Source organism: Pan troglodytes, chromosome 14 (assembly GCF_028858775.2).
Source record: "Pan troglodytes isolate AG18354 chromosome 14, NHGRI_mPanTro3-v2.0_pri, whole genome shotgun sequence".
NCBI lineage: Eukaryota > Metazoa > Chordata > Mammalia > Primates > Hominidae > Pan > Pan troglodytes.
Window position 1 is genome coordinate 29,509,950 of NC_072412.2, and position 21,137 is coordinate 29,531,086.

General features: G+C 43.9%; 2 long non-coding RNA genes across 4 annotated transcripts in view; one reads left to right on the forward strand and one right to left on the reverse strand.

Annotated features, from left to right (window-relative positions):
* Positions 1–6,398, forward strand: part of LOC134808117 (uncharacterized) — a 37,809-nt gene extending 31,411 nt beyond the window's left edge. Inside the window, exon 3 of the long non-coding RNA XR_010150413.1 lies at positions 5,999–6,398. This is a non-coding gene — a long non-coding RNA (uncharacterized LOC134808117). The remainder of the gene's footprint in view (positions 1–5,998) is intronic.
* Positions 1,294–21,137, reverse strand: part of LOC107972230 (uncharacterized) — a 36,878-nt gene continuing 17,034 nt past the window's right edge. For 2 of the 3 annotated variants that reach the window (XR_010150410.1, XR_010150409.1), the window contains one exon: positions 1,294–2,622. This is a non-coding gene — a long non-coding RNA (uncharacterized LOC107972230). Of the gene's footprint in view, positions 2,623–19,276; positions 19,400–21,137 lie in introns of those variants that run through there. The other variant, XR_010150411.1, reaches the window with a different exon arrangement.

Here is a 21,137-nt window from a genome sequence, read left to right on the forward strand (position 1 = left end):
TTAACTGACAGTTCATAAAGAGTGAGGTGCAATAGGAACAAGTTTAACATTAAAAAAAAAACTATGTAGACAAAAAGAAGAATATATGTTGGCTCGTTCACTAAACTAGTAACCAGTGTCACCCAGAGTTGTAGCCAGATAAGGAATGCTCAAGAATAGCCGGGTACCTGGACACCCCTGATAAATTTAACTCATATCAGAGAAGGCAACAAGAAGGCAGAGGAAAAGGGAAGGAGAGACAGAATGAGAAAGAGATCAGGGAAGAGAAGATAGGGAATTGCAATGTTGCTGTTGTTTTTGTTTATGTTCAGAGTGGAAGATGCTAGTCCATTGGAATTCACGTTCACTTATATGGGCAACAAATAATTTATTGAGCATGCACTGTGTGCCAAGCACTGTATCCAGTGCTAGGGATATAGCAGTGAGTGGAACATTCAGGATCCTGCCCTCATGCGGTCTTCTTCCTCTACTCAACTTCCAAGTGTTGAGGAGCCCATTACGAGTCCTTAGATGGCTTCTCGTTTCCATCTGCACCCACTGTTCGTATGATCTCATCCACTACCACAGCTTTCCATACCATTCATCTGTGACTCCTTGCAGATTCAGACTTCCGTCCCATCTTCAAGTGGCCAGTTGTCTAGTTGTCCTCTCAACAAACCACAACCTTCCTCCATCCAAAGCAGAATCTTGATTCTTCCCTCCCCCTGCCCAAACCTCTTCTTTCTCCCATCTCTCCCACCTCGACACATGGCACCAAACACAGCCAAAACAGGGGAGTTGTCCTGGACTCCCACATCCCACGCTCTGTTGATTCTTATTTTCCAGAATTCAAATTGCATCCCACAGCCAAAAAACAGCAGTTTCTTCTTAATTATTTTGTATTCTAAAGATTGCTGCAAACAGGGCTAGAGCAGACACCCCCGTCGTCCTACGCTGTACCCCCTTCCCACCCTCCAACTGTGACCTTGGCTGAACCAGCCCTACCACTATCAAGCCAACAAGAAGACTCAGAAAGAGAGGGGTTTTGGGGGGTTTATTGCCTCGGGAGCAAGGACTAAGCACTCACGAGGAACGTCACTGCCTCCCTCACTCTGGGGAAAGTAAAGAGATGAATCCCAAAGTGATGAGAGACTCGAAAGCCAGGGTCAGCAAACTTTTTCTGTGAAGCGCCAGATGGCAAATACTTTAGGATTTGCTGTCATACAGTGCCCGTCACAACTACTCAGTACTGCCATTGTAGCGTGAAGGCAGCCACAGACAGTAGCGAATGAGACAGAAATAAATGAGCAAGGCTGTCTTCCAGTGAGACTTTATTTATGGACACTTACATTTGAATTTCATGTGATTTTTCACATATCACGAAATAGTATTCTTCTCTTGATTTTTTTTTCAACTACTTAAAATAGGTAAAAACTATTCTTAGCTCACGGGTTAAACAAAAACAGGCAGCAGGCCAGTCCTGGCCACTGGCCATACTTTGCCAACTCTTAATCCAGGAGAGCCACTCACAGACAATGCAGGGCCAGAAAGGGACAGTGACATCTCACTTCCCAGTAGACCCCTGATAAGCTGCAGAACTGCAGGCCCCTTCTGGAATGGAGCTAAGGGCGATGAGAACATCGTGTGTTCTCTGGAGGCTGGGGACACAGGGAGCCTATGGCCGGGGCCTGCCGCTTAGCTGGAAGCTTCTGAAGGCAGGATGACTCAGTGGAGCAGGCCCTGATGCAAGAGGAACAGGACTCATTTGCACTCAACTATCTCTCAAAAATATTATAAAGCTGTGTCTCCTAAACTTCAGCTCTCTCTGCAGTAAATTTAAACTGTTGCGACATTGTTGCGGGTGATTTACTGGGGTGGTAAGCTTTTGCATGTTTTTTGGGAGGTTCCTTTTAAATTTCTACTACCATTGCTATCATTTTTAAGGAGTTATTCAGATGACAGAATGTTAAGCGCTGATAGTGGCTAACAAGGGAGGCTGCAGAAAGTCTATGCTGGGATCTTTAAAACTGTGATCAACTGCCATCTGTTTTGGGAGTTTTAAAGTGAGCCCAGCATGCATCAAGAGGCTAGGTGGGTCACCACTCAAGTCTCCTCCATCTTCCTAATTCCAAGATACGAGAGGAAACAGATGTGCGTTGGGGAGAGTAATGAGAAAGAGCAACTCTGCTTTCCTTTTCTCCAACAACAGAAACAGTGAATATTAACTCCCCAAATCCCTGTGTAACACTCACTGAGTACCCAGCCAAAGAAGTTTCCTTTGAAATTGAATCTGTCTGTCTAAGAGGGTCTACAAAGCCTGCATTTTAACTCTGAAATAATTCCAGTTACTTGAGCTGCTGTTGCTGGTAAAAGATGTTTGAAGAGGAGGAGGAAAAGCCATCTCGATATGACAAGGATTTGTCACTTGCTGCAAAGAAAGCACGGGATTTTTTTTTTCCCTGTAAAAGGGGTAGTCAGAGTTGGGAGCTTGTCCCTGTCTTCTTGGCCGAGATTCCTAGAGGAAACACAGATAGACTTTTTCAGGTCACAGGTTTCTCTGCATCAGGTGGTCCGGAGTCTCGCTCAGTTTCTATAAATCAGGCCGTTTCTCTCCAACTTATGAGTCTCCTAGCACTGGACATTCTGGAAATCCAAACGAAATTGATAAATTCGGTTGATGTCATAGCAAATTCAATGCACCTTGCTCTCTTCAGGCTGATTTCAAATCACTGGATTGAGAAGAGCTAAAATCTAGCTTTTGTTTTTAAAAATTAGACTGTATAAACTGATTTTTAAAAAATAACACAGGAATAGATATTATGTAAGATTTTCTATTCCCCGCCCCCCCCGCCCCCCACCCCACCACCAGATTTTTGTGGCCATCACCTTTTCGTGACCAATTTTATTCCCACAGTGCAAGCAGAAGGTTTGCAGTTTTGTGATGCCTTTTCGTTTTTTAGTGCCACATCATTATCAATCAAGATGTCCAGATAAATTACTTAACAGAGAGGCAGTAGAGATGCTGCTCACATAACCACCCAGCTGAGAAAGCCTTCCTTCACTCACTCTCTTCTGTCCTGGACAGACTCATGTGGTTTACAGTTGCTCTCATTTCCATTTATCAGAAACAGATTTGCAAATGTTTTCTTTTAAGCTGGTTTCCCTTCTCTCCATTGTAATCTCAATAAGTATGAAAAGAGAAATATAGAAAACGAGCAGCATTGCTTTTTATCTCATCACCACTCACTGAGCACCTACTGCATACTCGCCTCCAAGCAGGCGTCCCCTCCCTAACAACAGCACAAGCAGGCATTATTCATCCATTTTCACAGCTATGTAAACTAAGCTGTAGAAGTTCAATAACTTGCCCGGGCTCATACTTCTGGTATGAAGTGGAGCCTGGCTTCCAGCCCAGCTCTGTCTGCCTCCAGCGCCTTTCTCTGCACCGTTCAGCAATGCCTGGCTACAGAACACGCCCAGTGCGGCCAAGCATTTTCCATGACTGTCCCTGGAGCACATTAATTCACCTCCTGAAGTGAACCTCTTTGGGAAGATGAGCCTTTTCCAAAATCAATACTTTTCATTGTAGTTACGCAATTATGACCTAAAAGAAAATTTTCACCATGATACTGAAAGCCCCCAGCTTCACATAAACACCAAACATGTGCTGTAACTGAGGAGGTAAGGGGCGAGTCCTTGTCACACATTTCTTGGAGGTCAGGTCAATCCACCTGTGAGCCCAAAATTATGCTGGCAGAAGGAAGAAGCGAGATGATTTTTAATTGTTATGAAGTGTGCTGGTAACTTAAGTTGTTCTGTATTTCCATCCTTGTTTTGAAACCAAGCTGAAGCTCTCTCTGTCTCTCTGTCTCTCTGCTTTCCCTACAAATTGGACAAAAGGTTTCTCCTCAAACAGTTTCTTCTTGGCTTCCATATGACATCAGGTCTTTCCTAAATAAAAGCAATCAATGCAGGAAAAAAAAAATTCAAAGATAGGATGCCACTCTCTTTCACAACGATTAGTAGTTTTATATTTCCTTCCAGTCTTGTTGATGTGGATTTAACTAGTACATATTTTTAAATGCTAAAAATTGTATGTATTTCTTTTTATACCTCACATTATATCATAAACATATATGTTTCTATATAACCTTTACATGACTAATTACATCATAAACATATTTGTATGTTTCTATATAACCTTTACGAATTTAACAACTGTATAATATTCCTTCAAGTTGATATACCCCAGTTTCTTAAACTATTTCTCTTCTGTTAAGTGTTTGTAGTGTTTCCCTAATATAAGTAATGTTTTGTTCTCACCTAGGTCTTAGAAAAAAAAATAAGTACTGTTAATAAACTTTTTTGGTGTATATACCCTTTTCCCTTTCACTGGAATTTTTATTTAAGCTAAACTGTCAGAAGTATAATTACAGGGCCAAGAGATTTGAATATTTTATGTTTGATCTTTCTTACATCCTGAACACATACATATTATTTTCAACATTCTTCCTGTCATCTTCTAAGCATAATCTGGGAGAAACAGTCAATTCATTTCTTCATTTCTCTCACCCTTGACTGGGCATTGGATTATAGTAGAGCTTGCTCACCCTCAAAGCTGCTGCCAATTTCTTCCTTCCTTTCCTCCTCTCCTCTCCTCTCTTCTCCTCTCCTTTCTTCCTACCTTTTCTCTTCTCTTCTTACCTTTTCTTTCTGACAGGGTCTTGCTCTGTTGCTCAGGCTGGAATACAGTTGTACAATCATAGCTCACTCCAGCCTCAACCTCCCAGGCTCAAGGGATCCTCCCAATTCAACCTCCTGAGTAGTTAGGACTACAGGTGCACAGCAACACACCCAGCTAATTTTTGTATTTTTTGTAGAGACAAGGACCCACTATGTTGACCGGGCTAGACTCAAACTTCTGGGCTCAAGTGATCCTCCAGCCTCAGCCTCCCAAAGTGCTGGGATTACAGGTGTGAGCCATGGCACCTAGCCAGCTGCTGCCAAATTTTGAATATAAGCTAGACTTCTTGAAAAGTCCCTATGTTTCCCATATAAATAGAAGGCCAGAAAGATTCTTTTAAAATTATTACTCAGTGCTGGCAAGGGTACAAGGAAATAGACACTAATAAATTTCAATGAGTATAGACTGGTACAAACTTTCTGGAAAGCAATTTGGTAATATGTGGGAATGCATTTAAAATGTATATATGCTTTAGGCCGGGCGCGGTGGCTCACGCCTGTAATCCCAGCACTTTGGGAGATCGAGGCAGGTGGATCACCTGAGGTCAAAAGTTAGAGGTCAGCCTGGCCAACATGGCGAAACCCCATCTCTACTAAAATTATAAAATTAGCCAGGCATGATGGTGGGCGCCGGTAATCCCAGCTACTCAGGAGGCTGAGGCAGGAGAATCACTTGAATCTGGGAGGCAGAGGTTGCTGAGCGGAGCTGAGAGCACATGACTGCACTATAACCTGGGCAACAGAGAGAGACTCCGTCTCAAAAAATAAAATAAAATAAAATAAATAAAATAGAATGTATACATGCTTTAGTCCAACCATTCTATTTTAATAATTTATCATAAGAAGGAAAGTCAAGGTAGGTACAAATATTTGCTACAAGCATATTCTTTTTAGCAATCCTTATAATAGCAAAAATAAAAACAAATTTAATCCGACAAAAGGGGACTGGCTTAAGAAATTATGACACATCTGTATAATGGGTATCATGCAACCATTTAAAATTATAATTGCAGATGACAAGATATATTAGTCACATAAACACAGCCTCATAATATATGTAATGAAAAAAGTCATACAATAGCACTTATTATATTGTCTATTTGTGTAAAATATATATACCTAGATAGGAGTATGATATGCTCCAGTTGTTAACAGTATTTGTATCTGGATGGTGGAATCATTGGTGGTGAATAGTTTTGCCTTTTTATCTTTTACACCACAGGTATTTTGTGTTTATAATAAGAAAGAAAGCTTATTTTTTTCTCATTTATACCAGTTTCAGAAGCTTACAAGTGCACAAAAATGTTTCCTGCCGCCCCCACCAAGATGGAACAGGGACAAGAAGAACTGATCTGCATCATCCTCTAGATTCTGTGTGCGCTTCCTGATCCATGCCTCCAAATGACAAGGGTTACAGGCATGCAGCAATGAATGTAGGCAAAATCCTTTCTATATCTAATTCAAAACACCAGTACCCCCAGTCTAGCAAAGGAAGTGAGAATGCCCCAACCACTCTAATGAGGGACATGGACAGTTCTCCCAGCAGAAGTAATGAGGGCCTCCTCTTGAGTCAAGAAGATACTATCTTCCCTCTGAATCCACAAAATGAATCCACAAAAGCTCTAGTAGCTAATTTTTCCTTTCATTAAAATAAAACAGGTGGTACAGTAAGTAAAGAGCTTATCAATTGCATATTAAACTAGAGGTAATGGGTACTGTACTCTCTGTATTACGTTTTCTATTGCTGTGCAACAAATTACCCCCAAACACAGTAGCTTGCCACAGCAAATGTGTGTGACCTCTCACAGCATCTGAGGGTCTGGAAACTAGTAAGGTGGGGCTGACTCAGGGGCTCTCACAAGGTTGCTGTCAAGTCAGGGCTGCAGTCACCTGAAGGCTTGACTGGGGCTGGAGGAGCCACTTCCAAGTGTGCTCACAGTGTTCATGGCTTCAGGCCCTCACTGGCTGTTGGCTAGAGTCCCCGTGGCCTCTCCATAGACTGTCTGCATGTCCTTTTGACATGAGAGCTGGCTTGAGAATTAGTGATCTGATAGATGAGGGGAGAGAGAGAGAGAGGGAGAACATGAGAACTAATCTTAAAAATAAACTCCACTGGGTTCTGCTGTGTCCTATTGGTCACATAGATCAACTCTGCCACAATGTGGGAGGGGACTACACCAAGGGTGAACACCAGGAGGTGGGGACCATCACAGGCCATCTTGAAGGTCACTGACCACATTCCCCAATCAAAGGCCTGCCTCCCCAACACAGCCCACCACCACTACCTCAGTCAGAGAACTGGGGACTCAGGAACTTAAAGCCATCTCAAAGAAATACAGTTGGGAGACCATGGTTGCAAATGAGTCCACGAAAGCTCTAATAGCTAATTTTTCCTTTCATTAAAATAAAACAGGTGGTACAGTAAGTAAAAGAGCTTATCAATTGCACATTAAACTAGAGGTAATGGGTACTCTATAATTAATTTCCATTTCATTGTGCTTTGCTTACTAGAAACTTTCAGATTTCCCTGGCAGCAGTTTCAAGGAGATTCTGATAGACTTATTTTGCTTAGATGCAGACACTGTGCACACTGAGAAGGCTTTTTCTCTGTGTCTGGTCCTATGTGCAGTGTTAGCGTGGCTGTCATAGATTTGCTCTGCATCTTGCTCTGGCTATTGTCCTAAAGGCACAATTTCGGCCAAATGTAGTTTACTACTTGGTTAAGGGGAAGTGATGTGGGGAGAAATCACAGTCCCTCAAGGCCTAACATCGAGGGATTTAAAGCCTTAACAACTGCCCATGCCTACTTCATTCCAGAGCTCGTCAGAGAACATCCAGCACAGGACCTGGGCTCTGCGGGCCCTCCCACCTCCCTTAGCTCCTGTGCTACCCAGCCCTTGCAGTACAAGCTGTACCTGTTGTCAACCTCCACTCACCACACCTACCCCAAGCCCAGACCACATTAACCTCCATGGCCACAGCTTCCTCTTCACCTCTTTCTGCCCTTTCTAGCTTCCAGCTAACTAAAAAAATTATTACCAACAAGGTCAACTGACAGTCTCCATATACTTGCCTCTAAATTTTGGAAGGTAATTGCTATAGTTTGATTATGGTTTATTTGACCCCAATAAATTTCATATTGAAATTTGATCCCCAATGTGGTGTTGTTAGGAGGTGGGGCTTAATAGGAAGTATTTTGAGTCATGAGGCAGATCCCTCATGAGTGGCTTGGTGCTGACTTCTTGGTAACGAGTGAGATCTCATTTTCTTAGTTCTCGGAGGTGCTAGTTGTTAAATAAAAAGCCCAGTACCTCTCCTCTCTCTCTTGCTCTCTCTCTCACCCCGTGATCTCTACATACCAGCTTCCCTTTGCCTCTTGCCATGAGTAGAAGCAGCCTGAGGCCCTCCCCAGAGGCAGATGCTGGTGCCATGCTTCTTGTACAGCCTGCAGAACTGTGAGCGAAATAAATCTCTTTTCTTCATAAATTACCCAGCCTCAGATATTTCTTTACAGCAACACAAATGGACTAAGACAGTAACCAAAGGTATCAGGTGAAGTGGAGTGGAAGAATTCATGTGACTTTTTATATTTTTCCAGTGACTTAGTAAGGTTGCTTAACCTCAGAGATGACAGAAGAGTGTTTTCTAGACCTGTTAAGTAAATGAATGAAGAGTTGGGGAAGGATAAATTTAAGTCTACTAGCCCTGTTTGACAAAATAAAAAGTTGGCAGCTCTATGATGTTCTCCCCACCCCCGTCCCATCCAAAAAAATCATAATAATCTGGCCTGTGAAATCATACAGTTAGGAGACCCCCCAGCTGAAGTCAGGAATGTCATCGTATTGTTCATATTGTTAGTTCCATGACTGCTGTCCTGCCTCTTGAGGTCAGAATATGAAGTAATGCCTGTCAACACTAAGATGTCCACATTGTCACTACATACTGTGCTGTATTTGCATTAGGAGGCTTGGCCAAGTAACAAGAGATGGAGAAGAATCTTATGGGTGTGATACAGAGTATATTCCAAAGTGGAAGAAGGGTTGGAGCATGGTGGTGTGCACCTGTTGTCCCACCTACTCAGGAGGCTGAAGAGGGAGGATCACGTGAGCCCAGGAGTTCAAGGCTGCAGTAGGCTATGATTGTGCCACTGCATTCCAGCCTGGGTGACAGAGCAAGACCCCCAACTCAAAAAAAAAAAAAAAAAAAAAAGTGGAAGAAGGGTTGTATTGTGGGGAAAGTTTACCTGCTTAAAGATTTGACACCAACTGGGGTAAGTCCAAGGGACCCAGTGGCGAACTCCCCTATCCTGGTCAACTTGATACAGGTAGCAGCTGGATAGTGTGGTATATAAACCCTGTATTACTCAGGACACTCCCAGTAGGCTAGTGGCAAAAGCTGAACTCAGGCTAGTTTAGATAACAGGGTCAGGGATTGAAGTCAAGGATTTGAATGCCATCAGAATTCTTCTCCCTTTTTTTTTTTTTTTGAGACACGGTCTCACTCTGTCCCCCAGGCTGGAGTGCAATGGCACGATCTCAGCTCACTGCAGCCTCTGCCTCCTGGATTCAAGTGATTCTCATGTCTCAGCCTCCTGAGTAGCTGGGATTACAGGCATGTGCCACCACACCTGGCTAATTTTTTTGTATTTTTGAAGAGACAAGGTTTCACCATGTTGGCCAAGCTGTTCTCAAACTCCTGGCCTCAAGTGATCCACCCGCCTCGGCCTCTAAAAGTGCTGAGATTACAGGCGTGAACCACCACACCCAGCCTCCCCATCATAATCTCTGCTTTTCTCTTTGCATGTAGATTTCATTCTCTCCTCCTACAGAGGGCTTTCTTCACAGAGCAGTAGACATGGCAGCCCACCTTACCGGGGAAACAGCTGAATGACTCTGTGACCAAGGAAGAAAGGGTTCTTCTGCTAGGTCCAGCTAGGAGAACCCTGGTTTAGGACTCTGCTGGGTGCCAGGTCCATCCCTACACTAATTCCCATAGCCAAGAGGCAAGCTGTGTTACTAAAAGATGGAGCAGAAAGGCAGACAATAGCCCCTAAAAGCACATGGACCTAGAGCTGGACAGCCTTTGGTTCAAACCACTCACTAGCTGTGTCTTTGTGAAACTTACTCAGACCCTGTAGGCTTTACTTTATCTGAAAAACAGGGATAATGCTAATACCAACCACAAATTGTCATTGTGAAAGTAATTTAAATGTGCCAATAAGTATAGAATACTAAATTTCATATCTTGCACATAATAAATGCTCAAAATGTCCATTGTCTATTTGGGCAATTATTAAAGCTTTGTTATCTGCCCAACGCAGAGACCAAACCACAGTACCTGATCTTCTCCTTTGTACCCGAATGGTGCAGCCCTCTGGTTTCAACACTCCCCTATTTCTACAGCCAGACTGGAGTTATGTTGGATAATTAGGTTGGTGCAAAAGTAATCGTGGTTTGTGTAATTACATTTATTTATTTATTATTTATTGGGTTTTTTTTTTGAGATGGAGTCTCACTCTGTTGCCCAGGCTGCAGTGCAATGGTGTGATCTCAGCTCACTGTAACCTCCACCTCCTGAGTTCAAGTGATTCTCATGCCTCAGCCTCCCGAGTAGCTGGGATTACAGGTGCCTGCCACCACACCCGGCTAATTTTTGTATTTTTAGTAGAGATGGGGTTTCGCCATGTTGGCCAGGCTGGTGTCGAACTCCTGACCTCAGGTGATCCACCCACCTCAGCCACCCAAAGTGCTGGGATTACAGGCGTGACCCACCGTGCCTGGCTGCACAATTACTTTTAATCACTTTAATTGCAATTAAAAGTAACTAGGTAGGTCTTCGGTATTAATACCATAAGATGCTAGCAAATCACACAGGCAAGAAAGTGTGAGGGGGTCAACAAAGGTAAAAACCAGAATCATACAATTCAGGACTTCAAATACTTCATTGATATTTCAGATAAAACTGTACCCTCCACGTAGCTATATAGAGGCAGAAAATATAACTTGGTGTTCAAGATTGTGTTGTCATGAAAAGATAGAACGTTGGATTTGCAGACAAACAAGTTGGCCTCAGCTACTGTTGGTTTGCTTTAAGGCCTCTGCTTTATCCATCAGTAAAACAGAAATAATGATGTTCCCCCTCAATTCCCACAGAGGTTTGATAAGACTTAACGAGGCACTGTTGGTAAAATGCTTTGAGCTCATCTCATGAAGGGCTCTATGTAGGCACTTGGTCTTATTATACAGACACTACATGGTCATATATGTTTAGAGTAAGATGTTGCTTGGAAGCACTTCAGAGAATTGCTAAGAAACACAGATGTATTAAATGGTATCTTCTTAAAAACTGAGATTAGCCAGGCACAGTGGGTCACACCTGTAATCCTATCACTTTGGGAAGCTGAGGTGGGTGGATTACCTGAGGTCAGGAGTTTGAGACCAGCCTGGCCAACACGGTGAAACCCTGTCTCTATGAAAGATACAAAAACTAGCCCGGTGTGGTGGCAGGCGCCTTTAATCCCAGCTACTTGGGAGGCTGAGACAGGAGAATTGCTTGAACCCAGAAGATGGAGGTTGCAGTGGGCCGAGATCGTGCCCAGCCTGTGCGACAGAGTGAAACTCCATCTCAAACAAAAATCCCAAAAAACAAAAAAAGCTGAGATTAAATGGGAACTGGAAGTTTGGTACTGTTACTACCTTGTCCTAGCAACTGTATTGCTAGCAATTGTGTTGCTGGGACAAGGCAGTAACTGTATCAGTCTCCTCCTGCCCAATCGTGTTGACACCACTTTTCTTTGACCACCTGTGGATACTGATGACCTCCCCTCACCTCATTTTATTTTAACCCTTTTATTTATCCCTCATGTCAAGCATCATCTCATTCTACTGAGGTATCATCTTTTCTTCACCACAGTTTGAGAGCTACAATTAGACAATGTGAATTTTGGATGGATTACCAATGTGTTAACAATATGTGAGGAGAGGTAACTGTATGCTATAGAGAAATAAATTTAAAAACAATCGATTAATATACTGAAAAGATAAGAAAACCATTACAAAGGCATAAACTCAGTGGTGCATTAGGGCCAGCTGACACTGACTTTTGAGAACTGATTGTTAAATTGTCAGGAATTTTGCTAGCTGGTTGTTGCACGTAGCTATTTTAAAAACTAAACTGTATAGGCTTACAATTTTTAAAATTATGTTAAAAATAAAGTTAATAAAGGCCAGGTGGGGTGGCTCACACCTATAATCCCAGCATTTTGGGAGGCCAAGACAGGCGGGTCACCTGAGGTCAGGAGTTTGAGACCAGCCTGGCCAACGTAGTGAAATCCTGTCTCTACTACAAATACAAAAATTAGCCAGCCATGGTGGCTGGTGCCTGTAATCTCAGCTACTCAGGAGGCTGAGGCACGAGGATCGCTTGAACTGGGAGGCAGAGGTTGCAGTGAGCCGAGATCGCACCACTGCATTCCAGCCTGGACAACAGAGAGAAACTCCATCTCAGTAAATAAATAAATAAATAAAGCTAATAAAATCTCAATACTCGTCACTTCATAATATTTTTATAATTATATATTCTCTTAAGGTTACTTTTTTCTATTGTTCATGTCTACTGTATGTGTATAGTGGAAATATTACACAGATGCTTCTTGACTTATGATAAACTCATTTTAAGTTGAAAAGATCATAAACCAGGCCAGGCACGGTGGCTCACACCTGTAATCCTGGCACCTTGAGAGGCTGAGGCATGTGGATCACCTGAGGTCAGGAGTTCAAGACCAGCCTGACTACTATGGTGAAACCCTGTCTCTACTAAAAATACAAAAATTGTGTATGATGGCAGGTGCCTGTAGTCCCAGCTACTCAGGAGGCTGAGACAGAAGAATTGCTTGAACCCAGGAGGCAGGGGTTGCATTTGAGCCGAGATTGTGCCACTGTACTCCAGCCTGAGTGACAGAGCAAGACTCCATCTCAAAAAAAAAAAAAAAAAGAAAAAGAAAGAAAGTATAAACCAGAAAGTCATTTAATACACCTAACCTACTGAACATCAGAGCTTAGCCTAACCTACCTTAAACGAGCTCAGAGCACTTACATTAGCCTACAGTTGGGCAAAATCATGTAACGTATAGCTTATTTTATAATAAAGTGTTGAATATCTCATGTGATTTCCTGAATACTGTACTGAAGTACTGTTTCTACTGAATGTGTATCACTTTCACACCATCGTAAAGTCAAAAAATCGTTAAGTGGAACCATTTTAAGCCAGAAACCATCTGGATAATGGTGTGCTACTTTGCTTTTCTTTCCAACTGCATGTTCAGGGATGTCCTTTTGGTGCCTTGAAATTAGCCACATTAGGAATATTTACAACACAGAAATTGGACTGCTACCACTCAGGGTTCTTCCCTTCCCCACAAGAGCTGTTTCGTCAAGCACTTACCAGCACACCACTGCCTAGACCCATAAGTATAAAGAGAAAATAGGAACAGAGACAACAGTAGATAAAAATGTTAACAATGTTACGGAAATAAAAAAAAAAAGCAGATGAACGAGAAGCAACTAATTTAGCAGAGAAGATAAAGCTGCAACCTAAGCTCAAAGGGAGAGAAATCTGTAAGAAGCACATCAGCTACACCACAGAATCTTAGAAAAAGCAGAAATTGGTTCCCTCTGTGCAGAACATGGGTGCAGGTGTGCTGAAAACAAATGTGTTGAGAATTTGTACATGGAGCTATAAGACTCCACATTTATTTCCATCCCTATGTAGGCCTATGCACAGCTGCACTGTCACACCACTGTCCCTGCCCAGCCTCGGGAGGAAAGGTTGAATCCGAGAGAGACTGGACTCAAGGACACCAGGCACAACCAAGACCCGGCATGTGACACACCATAGAAACGGAATTAAAAGACACGCTGTGCTTTATCGTCATTGTTGTTTTGTCTTGCTGTCACCCAGGCTAAAGTACAATGGCATGATCGTGGCTCCCCGCAGCCTCAAATTCCTGAGTAGCTGGGACCATGGGAACATGCCAACATGCCCAGCTAATTTTCATATTTTGTAGAGATGGGGTCTCACTATGTTGCCCAGGCTGGTCTTGAACTCCTGGTCTCACTCAAGCAGACCTCCTGCCTCAGCCTCCCAAGTGGCTGGGACTCCTGAGTGAGCCACTGCACCCAACTGCACTCTGGATTATAGGACACCACAGCCTCCTTCCCCCTCTTAGATCCCAGAATGCTGGCAATGAGGGTTCTACCCCATGGGCAGAAGATTCGAGGATTCATCATTAGGGAAGCTGACCAGTTGGAGAAAAAAGACTTATAGAGAATGACCTAGTGGGTTCCTTAATGAAACATCCAGGTCTCCACTGAATCACCTGACAATCAGCCCATTGGTTGACAAGCTTCACTCATGCACACGTCACTTGAGTGTCAACAGTAAATCACCAGACATTTGAAGAAAGCCTCTAACATGAAGAAAAAATATTCCTGAAGTTGAGTTCTATGCCCAGACAAGTGCAAGGGACATTTACAAGGTCTCCAAATATTTAGCTGCCATGAACCCTTTCTCAGGAAGCTACTAGAGGATGTGCTCCAACAAAACAAAGAATTAACCAAGAAAAAGATACAAGCTCTAGGAAACAGGAATCTAACACAGGAGAGAAGGAAAAATGATTTCCAGGAGGATGCTGAAATCTGGGCTGTAACTACAGTGGACCTGAGGAGAAACCAGCCTGAGTTTGAAGCAGAAGGATAGTTCCCGGAGGACGTCTGCACAGGAAGAGAAATGCAATGGCAAGATTATTAGTGTGTTCACCACACTGAGGAGAGCTTGGGAATGAATTACTCATAAATGCCAAAAAAAAACCCCTATGAATTAAAAAAGACAAGGCAATTATTAACTCCCGAGGAGAAAAGATATACATGAGCAGAAATGTAAACGCAGTACACTGCAGACAATATTTACATAGGCAAAATAATACAAATACTGACCAGGGATTTTATCAGAAGATATGCTGTCCTGTAACTTGTAATATTCTAAAATGCACATATTTTTCCCATTTTAACATTTTGGAAATCAGAACACATTTTTTAGTCAATGTGCTGAGAAAGTGTTGCATCATAGTTACTTTACTTGCACTTCTCTTCTTTTGTAGTGCCTCATAAAATAATGGCAAACCTTATAATCAAAGGCATGCATCTAAAATAGAAAGAAATACAGGAACTCTGTTCCTTAGCACGTCCTGGGGGGAGGAGGAAAAAGTTACCTATTCATCTTCCAGTAAGTCAGGAGATCATTTCTAAGCTTTAGAAAGATACAACTCTATAAGCACATCATTTGGAATGATTGCTGCAAATACCAGGAGTCATAGACAGTGGCTGACTCTGGGCAGCAGTACCTGAAGGCAAGAATGGGTGGGGCAGGAGGCTACAAGGCTATGAATTTTTACTAAAGCTTGTAAATATCTGAATTTTAAAACTATATATGTGGATTAGAAGTAAAAATAATATGTAGAAATAGGCCGGGCACAGTGGCTCACGCCTGTAATCCCAGCATTTTGGGAGGCTGAGGAGGGCAGATAACTTGAGGCCGGGAGTTCCAGACCAGCCTGGCAAACATGGTGAAACCTATCTCTACTAAAAATACAAAAAAAAAAAAAAAAAAAAATTAGTGTAGTGGCGTGCACCTGTAACCCCAGCTACTCAGGAAGCTGAGACACAGGAATTGCTTGAACCTGGGAAGTAGAGGTTGCAGTGAGTGGAGATTGCGCCACTGCACTCCAACCTGGGAGAGAGAGGGAGACTCTGTCTCAAAAAGGAAAAATAAAGGGCAAAAAATAATATGTATAAACATAAAAATAATGAAATAAAGCTTTGCCATGTCAAGCGTCATCAGAGCAGAAGTTTTCAGACTAAGACAACCAGCAGGGATTTTCATGGGCTTCTCTGTCAAGACCCGCCTTGGCCAGCCCATGCTGTCGTCCCCAGTTGGGTTTGCAGAAGCAGGCGTCCTGGGCGACCAGGCCTCCTGGGCAACATGTACATGGCCTCCCATGGCACCTCTTGCCTCCCATCTTAGACAATTCGCTGCCTGATTTCTCACTCCCAGGAGATTAGATAGCTGGGCTTCAGGGAAAGTGGAAACCGCAGCTCGCACAACACATTTTTCTAATGTCTTGTTACTGGGAGCCCTCAAGAATGAGAAAGGAAGCTGGTGGTTGGGCAGGTGTGGAGTTTTTTTCACTTAGACATCTGTTAGTGGTTCTGGAAGCCCACCCCTCCTGTTTTACAGACGAAGAGCTCTGGATTCCTGATGCAATGAGGTGTTCATTCTGACAGTGTGTTCCAGCTGCGCGGCGGTGGGGGCGGAAATGTACACGGTATCCTGGAACCAGAGGGTGATAAAGGGAGAGGAAGATTCCTCCTGATAAAGCAAGAACTGCTTGCTCCTCATGTCAGAACTGCACGAGTTACTGCAGGCAAAGAGGCCACCCCACCATACACTGGGACATTTGTGCACGGCCTGGCTCTGGATGGGAGAATTTTGCAATTCTGCAAACAAGTCTTTTATTTGCAATTCTGCCCGGGATCTGCATGAGGCTGGCATGATTTAGAATAAGCATTTAGGGAGTGCCAGGCAACCTGAGAGGCCAGCAGGACCACTGGCTGCTAACCCCACCAGGGCTGACATTCAGCTGCTGTGAAGGGCTGCAGCCACACCTTGTGCTCACATAGAAATGCTTCCACACTGGGTGGTAAGCAGCCCAGGCCCTGGCCCCTCCCCTGGAGCCCCCACACCTCCCCACCATCCTGCAACCAAACGGGGGCATATATGGCCCAGCAGGGGGCCTCCGGGAGCTGACTCTGGAGGCCCTGTGGTGACAGGTCTGATGGGTCAGGCCCGCCTGTTAAACATTTTAAATATCCCCCCCTGCAACCAGATCTATCAGCGAGTGGCCCGAAGGCCCAAATTCCAGCAGAAACCTCTCCACCTTCCTCTCCTGGCCTCCTTTCTCCCTGGCCCAGTGTTTGCCAGTTCAGAACACCAGAGAGTATCTCACCTAGTAAAATGTATTTTCCTATGAGCAAGAAGAGAAGCCCTTTTCTTATTCCCTGGGGGACCCTAGTACTCCAGCCTGCAAGGAGATGCTCCGATGTGCTCTTCCTTCTGCTTCCCTAACTTGTTTATCCTGATCCATTAGGTTAAAATGGCCAGGGAGAGCATCCTAAAAGAGGAAAGTAAAGTTACTAGAGGCTGACAAGCAGCCTCCCGAACGTGTGCCGACTGCAGGAAGAGCCAGGCCTGGGCGACGTGCATATCCTAGGCTGGCTGGGGGCATCTGATACCCGAATTTTGTAACCGGGGCTGCCAGTGGCCCTCTTTACCTCTTCCTTCCTGCCTCTCAGCTGCCACTCTGAGCATCTAGACCCTGCAGAACAGAGATTCCCCAAGGTATAAAGCCCAGGCCACAGATGCCCCCGGCCCTAAGGATACACTGAACTCCTTCTATGCAGCCATAGGGAGGGGACTTGTCTTTCCCCAACATGAGAAGCTTAACTGGTCTCTTACCCTTTGGTAGAGGCAGGCCCAGGTGTGGCCAATGGAGACAAAGGGGTGCCCCAGTGTTCCTGCCTAACCTAGGGTCTTATGGGGTGGAGGTGGGGCCTTGGAACTCACCAATGTGCATGATGATCTGGCAAAATCATCCAGTCAGTTTCCTCTATCTCGATAGAAAACATTTTCCAATCTTTCCATATTGTAAGACTTGGGATAATTTAGCAAAGGATCTCTTTTGGTTTTGCCTTTACATGAAATCAGTGGCAGGCTGCATAGTGGAAAGTGTCCATGAAGTAAGGACCCAGAACACCATTAAACATTTTATTTAATTATTTTTTAGAGACAGGGTCTCACTTTGTCACAACTGGCATGCAGTGGCATGGTGGTAGCTCAGTCAGCTGGGCATGGGGACACACACCTGTAGTCCCAGCTACCTGAGAGGCTGAGGTGGGAGGATGGCTTGAGCCCAGTAGTTCAAGGCTGCAGTAAAGGTACTGCACTCCAGCCTGGGTAACAAAGCGAGACTCTGTCTCTTAAATTAAAAATGGCCAAGAGCAGTGGCTCATGCCTGTAGTTCCAGGCCTCTGGGAGGCTGAGGCAGGCAGATTGCTTGAGCCCAGGAGCTAGAGACCAGCCTGGGCAACATGGCGAAACCCTGTCTCTACAAAAAGTACAAAAATTTAGCCAGACATGGTGGTGTATGCCTGTAGTCCCAGCTACTCGGGAGGCTGAGGTGGGAGGATGGCTTGAACCCAGGAGGTCGAGGCTGCTGTGAGCTGTGATTGCACACTCCACTCCAGCCTAAGTGACAAATCGAGACCCTGTCTCAAAAAAATAAATAAATAAAAACTTTTTGTAGTGATAAAGTCTCACTATGTTGACCAGGCTGGGCTCAAACTCCTGGCCTCAAGTGATCCTCTTGATTCAGCTTCCCAAACTGCTGGGATTATAGGCGTGAGCCACTGTGCCAGGCCTAATTTTTTTATTTTTAGAAATGAGAGTCTCACTATGTTGCTCAGGCTGGTCTCAAACTCTTGGCCTCAAGTGATCCTCCTGCCCTGGCCTCCCAAAGTGCTAGGATTACAGGCACGAGCCACTGTGCCCAGCCCCAAATCCTTAAACTCTGGCCAAGGCTTTCTCCTGAAATGAGAAAAATAATTCCTGAATACCTAACTTAAAGCGCTGTGATAAGTAACAAATGTAATGCAGTTTGTAAAAAATGCCTTGAGAATTATAAAGTAGCCATGTAAATGTATGAGATTCTGGTTTTTCTCTTTTATTCTAGCAAACTAGTCCCTTTAGGGGGACCCTTATGCACTGCACAGCTTAGCAAAGCTGGTGTCTGCATGCTTAGCCTCCCTTCCATCCCAGCCCAGCCCAGCCCAGCCCACACTCCCTATTCACCCCTTCCAGATGCTCCCACTACTGCTTGGGACAGGGCCTCCCAGGGCAGCGCTGCCTCTGCAGATGTTCCTCTCCCTGATATCACTCACTATCTCTCATGGTACATGGGCCTCAGTGCACTGAGTACACCCTCATTTTGCTGCAGCCCAGCCCATGGTTTTGGGTCTGGAGAGGACAGGAGACCAGGTGGCCAGGGACGGAAGCACTGATGTAAAGAACTGTGTTTGTTTAACCTGTAGAAGACGGGGTATAAAGGGCCCATGGTAGAAGTTTGCAAATCCATGCTGTTACAGAAGAAAGATTAGAGGTGTTCTGCACAGCTTTATGAGGTAGAACCAGGTGGACCCTGCGCTAGGATTTAAGACGGCAGGTTTTTAAAGTTTTTAAAATGATACATGCACAGAGTTAAAAAAAAAAATTGCAATATATACATGCAGCCAGGCATGGTGGCTCATGCCTGTAATCTCAGCACTTTGGGAGGCTGAACTGGGCAGATCACTTGAGCCCAGGAGTTTGAGACTAGCCTGGGCCACATGGCAAAACCTCATCTCTACAAAAACTACAAAAATTAGCAGCATGTGGTGGCACATACTTGTGATCGCGGCTACTCGGGAGGCTGAGGTGTGAGGATCACTTGAGCACGGGGAGGTCGAGGCTGCAGTGAGCTGTGATGGCACCACTGCACTCCAGCCTAGGTGACAGAGCAAGACTCTGTCTAAAAAAGAAAAAAATATATATATACACACACACACACATACATGCATATAAACACACATACGTATATACATACATGTATAAACCTAAAATTCTTCCTTCCACCCCTGAAACCAGTTACCACAGATGCCCTCAGCAGAGGCAAACAGTTACCAATATCTTTCCATATACAACCTAAGCGTATGTTCATGTATCTCCTTTTTTTCTATCACATAAATGGAATTATTCTCTACATATTATTTAGCTAGTCTCTCTTTCTCACAAATCGACATGAATTTTAGATTTTTCCCTGTCAGTGCATGAGAATGGTTTAATTTTTTTAATAGCCTCTTGGTTTCTCATAGTACAGATATTCCATAATTTATTTCATGAGTCCCCTGGTCAAACGTTTAAATTATTTCCAGCCCTTTGCTGCAATGAATATCTTTGTACACATGTCTTTGAGCCCATGGGGACTATATCTGTAGGATAAATTGTTAGAGGTAGAATGCTGGTCAAAGGGTTTGTGCATTTTAAATTTTGATAGATATGGCCAAATTGTGAGTAGATTTTAGCCTACAGTAAGAAAGAATTTTAGCAACCAAAACCACTCAAGTGGTATGTGGACGACTTTAGGAGGTTGTGAGTTTCAGAAAGGAATCAAGACCAGGCTACAAATCAACTTGTCAGAAATGCCACTGGGTATATTCAAGCACTGTAAACACACTGATCACAAAAGGCCCTTCCAACTCTGATACCCTAGCTTCCTTTTTATTTATTTTTATGTTTTAAGTGACAAAAATATATATATTTATCATGTACAACATGATGTTTTGAAATATGTATACCCTAGTTTCCTAATCATAGGTATCACCATAGAGACTCAATATGTATTTATTGAATATTGTTCAGAGATAAAGGAAGACGTCATGTCATTCCCATTGGAAGGTGTGTAGAAGGAAGTGGGTCAATGCAACACATCCCAAAAGAAGTCCTCTGGTGAAGCAGTGCTGTCATGTAAGGCACTCCGCATGGCAGGCTTGCACCACGTAGGGCCTGGGCAGGTGGTTAGGGGTACAGAGGAGTTCTTTCCTGTTCTCCCCATCATCACTCACATTGCCCATGTCTGGAACTCCACATTCAGAAATGTGCTCTTTGGCAGATGTGGCCAAATAGGGAGTGCAGTTTCTGGCCCTGAATTACCATGATTAGGTCAGCATCTTCAGCAGCAGGGCCACGGCGCCCAAGTGTGTTGTGATCCATTGTGAGGAATGCGCTTATTGCTAAAGGTAACTGAGCACCCGAGGTTTCCCAGAAATGGGAAGTTCCCTACCTTACAACCCAGTTCATTTCATTCCTTGGAAAGATCTTACATATAATGGGATAAAATCTGTTCCTCTTTAATCTGTCCCTGTTTCTTGATTTTAGGTCTTCCTTTCACAACCAGTGAATGCAAAATTGTCCTCCATCTACATTCTAAGCCTCACAGAGCCTGAGGGCTGCAATTAGATGCCAACTTGGTCTTCTCTCCTTTGGGTTCGATCACTTCAGTTCTCTCAACCTTGCTTGTATGTCATGTTTTTCAGATATTTGCATCTTAATTGCTGTTTTTGAACCTAATCCTTCTCACTCCAAGCAGTCAAAAGTCTCTGAAAGTGTGTTGCCCCAGATCTCGGCCAGGAAGGAGTAGGGTGGAATCATCTCCCTGTTTTTCTGTGCACCTTTCTAAAATCAGCATCCCGGAGATACCTTGCTTTGGC